This window comes from Callorhinus ursinus, unplaced genomic scaffold (assembly GCF_003265705.2).
Source record: "Callorhinus ursinus isolate GAN/ISIS: 27379988/994484 unplaced genomic scaffold, GSC_fseal_2.0 scaffold168, whole genome shotgun sequence".
In the NCBI taxonomy this organism is placed as follows: domain Eukaryota; kingdom Metazoa; phylum Chordata; class Mammalia; order Carnivora; family Otariidae; genus Callorhinus; species Callorhinus ursinus.
The window spans coordinates 7,666-11,170 of record NW_027397230.1 but is presented as its reverse complement, the minus strand read 5'-3'; the positions used below and the strand labels follow the sequence as shown (position 1 = coordinate 11,170).

At 58.0% G+C, this 3,505-nt stretch overlaps 1 pseudogene; it reads left to right on the top strand.

The window, feature by feature from the left end:
* The first annotated feature begins 483 nt into the window (after window positions 1-483).
* Window positions 484-2,345, top strand: LOC141371983 (uncharacterized; annotated as a pseudogene).
* Window positions 2,346-3,505: the final 1,160 nt, after the last annotated feature.

The following is a 3,505-nucleotide window of genomic DNA, read 5'->3' as shown; positions in this document are numbered from 1 at the left end:
AGCTCCTTGGCTCATCCTTGCATTGCCAAGTATACCCTAGCCTCCTGTGATAGCAGGTACGGAACATGTGTAGAGGCCTTACCCCTGATGGCGTCCCTAGAAGTAGAAGCCAGAATACCCCGATGTGCAGATGGGGAGCCTTGGGAGGCCCTGAGAGGCACGGGGTCTGTCCAGGGTCATAGCCCTGGGCATGCGCAGGAGTCTGGTCTGAACCCAGCTCTGTGTCCTCACAGTGTGGGTGGGCTGTGAGGGTGTCACTGTATGGATGGGGCATGCAGGGAGGGTGAGCATTGAACAGTTGGGGAGGGGGGCCCTCAGGGGACTCTTGTGTGAGGAGGATGTTGGGTAAGCGGACCCCAGGCAGTGGTGACCTCACTTCCCTGACAACAAAACCCAACAGAATTTGAACCCTGGTAACCAGGCACCCACATTCCACAGACAGCCCCCTGCCCAGCTCATTTCATTGGAGATCCTCAAACCAAGATGTTCGCATGTTGCCTGCCGAGGTCCGGAGGCTGCAGGCGGAAGAAAGCTGTCCCCCGCTGGGGATTTCATGTCAGGGCTCCCCACCGCCACTGGCCATATGGCCGGAAGGACAGAAGGGTGACACCGGGAGGCCCAGAACCGGCCACCCATCCCCACTCACTCTGATGACCTGTGTAGCCCCAGGTGCCCTCCCTGTGTGTGTGTCTGTGTGTGTGTGCACGTGTGTGAGTGTGTGTGTGTGTGTGTGTGAGTGTGAGTGTAAAGAGGGGTCATGGGAGTGGGGCTACCCTGAGCAGGAACAGGCTGATGAGGGGTCAGATACCCAGTGGGCAGGTCATGTTCAAGGTCAAGCCTGGTTATGTGGGATGGAGTGTGCAGGCGCTGCCGCTTCTGCCCAAGTGCTATCCCGATAGCCCTGCAGGGATGGGTCACTGCATCACGGGTGCACGGCTGTGCGCGCACAGGTGTGTGTCTTATCTGGGAGCATTAGGGGGATTGGGCAGGAGGACAGTGCAGATGACCGGACAGGGCTGTGATGCCTTGGGGCCGGCTACCGATCCCTGTCTTTGCAAAACGCCACAGAGGACATGGAGAGGCAGCTGGCGGACATGCACTCCTCCCTGACAGAGGGGTTGACCACAAACGCATCCCAAGAAACAGGTGCTGGGGAGTGCCGGGCAAGACCTCCGACACCACACCGACCACTGTCGCAGGTGGTCGTCCACTGGAGAGTGGTCCAGGACCCGGAGCCCACGGAGGCCGAGGCCGAGGGTGAGAAGGCTGGGGCTGGGTGTTTGTGGTGTGTGGGGACGGGTTGTTGCTGGCCCCACAGGGAGGAGCCCCCAGAGGCTGGTGTGGGGACAGGAGCAACGACTGAGCACAGAGCACACAGCGGGTGGACTGCGGTTGGGGAGACGTCCCCGTGAAGTTTCCTTCCTGGCTGTGGCTTCTCTGGGAGGCCCTGGGCTGGGCTCTGTCTCTGCAAAGGCCCACAGAGAGCAGGCAAAGAGGTGAGCTTTTCTCCTCTCACAGCTGCTCTTCCACCTGAGGAGCTAGAGCCGGATCTGGAGGGAGGACTGGTGCCTTCAGTGACTTCAGGAGGAGACCAGGAGCTGGCAGGTGACCCGGCACCTGCCCACGGAGGGCCTGGCGCTGTCCAGGAAGAACTGGCACCTGCTCCTGCGCCAGCCCCTTCCCCTGCCCCTGCTACAGTCCCTGCCACTTCCCCTTCCCCCACCCCAGCCCCTGCCCCTGCCTCGGACCCAGATCCTGACCCGGCTCCTGCGCTTTCCCTTACCCCTTCCTCTGCCCCTGCCCCAGCCCCTGCCTGTGCTCTTGTTCCTGCACCTGCCCCTGTTTCTTCTCCTGCCCTGCCAGAGCTACTGTCCCTGACCCAGATCCTATCCTTGCTCCTGTCCCTGTCCATACTCCTGCCAGAGCCACTGCCCCTTTCCCTGCCCCTGCCAGTGGTCCCGTTCCTGCCCCTGACCCAGATCCTGTCCCTGCTCCTGCCCTGGATCCTGCACCTGCCACTACTGCTTACACTGTCCCTCCCCTTGCCCCTGCCCCTACCCCTGCTCTTACCTCTGTCCCTGCCCCTGTCCCTGCCCCTATCCTAAGCCCTGCCTCTACTCCTACTCCTGCTCCTGCAGGGCTCCCACGGCCACATTCAGAGGCCACATCCAGAGCCCACAGCCCTGCAGGGAGAGCTCCTTGTACAATCACCCTTAGTTCCATCGCCGGAACCCGAGACCCCGCCCGATTGTTTCATCCCCTCCCCGTGTGTTCTTTCTCTCTGGTACATATTAACTGTTATTTTATCCTTCCATGTCCTATATACTGTGTATTATTTGTTTTAAATAAAATTACTTGTTTTCAATTGAACACGTCTTGAGCATTAAGTACATGCCCAACTCTGTGCCACCACACCCCAGAACAATGCCGCAGAATATCTCATTCCCCAAAGGAGTCCCAAACAAGAAGCCCTCTCTGCACTTTTCTCCCTGAGCCCAGATCCTGACAACCCCTATGCTGCTTTCTCTCTCTGTTCCTTTACCTATTCCTGATGTTTCTGTAAGTGGAATCACACAATAGGGGCCTTCGTGTCTACCCCCCTATTTTCAAAGGGGACTCCTTTTCTTCTGTGTTTATTTGTCATAAAATTTCCCTTATTTGATATTGAAATCCCCGATGGATTACACATCAGATGTAATCAAAGAGGCCACTTTAGGAATTATGGGCACAATCTCGGTGCCGAGACCCCTGGTCCTGCTGGGACACCACAGCCTGTCCCCTACAGGACAGGGCTGGTTCCTCCTGAGAATCACACAGAAACCAGGGCAATGCAGAAAGCTAGAAGACACACCACAAAGGGCAAAAAGCATTGCTCACAACCCAAGGCCAGAGAAAGGTTTCACCTGACTCTGGTCCAAACCACGATCCCAGTCACTGGGTTCCACAGGGACGGAGACCAAACACAGGCAAGTCCAAGGCGGAAGGACGGAAGGATAGGCACGCAGGAAATATGTGTCAGAGATGCAGGACCTCCTGGGGAAGGACTCCGGCAAAGGAAACCCTTTGGAGGCAACGCTGGTCACCCTCAGACTGGCAGGTGTCTGGTCTGGGGACCAGCAGCCCTGGGGAGAACGTGAGGAAGTAGTGGTCCCCTGGAGAGCATGGTGACAGGCACCCCTGTCTGGGAGAACAGTGAGCAGCACCCATCCCAGGCCACAGGGGCACCCATCCTCACCCTCGGACTCAGCCCCGGAAACTCAGGCTCAGTTTTTCACACACGTATTGTCTGGAGTGTTCATCACAGTGGTGGTTGAGAGAGCAGGGAATGGAACAACACTAATGCCCAAGGAGATGGATGGGATCCACGGTCTCACTTCTCATGATAGAATGCCCTGCAGCTTCTGTCCTGGTGTCATCCGGGGCACAGCATCCGGAAGCCCATCCTGAGACCCACCCCTCCTGCCACCTGCCCCTGGGAACATTGAGAATTGTTTGAAGAGGAGGG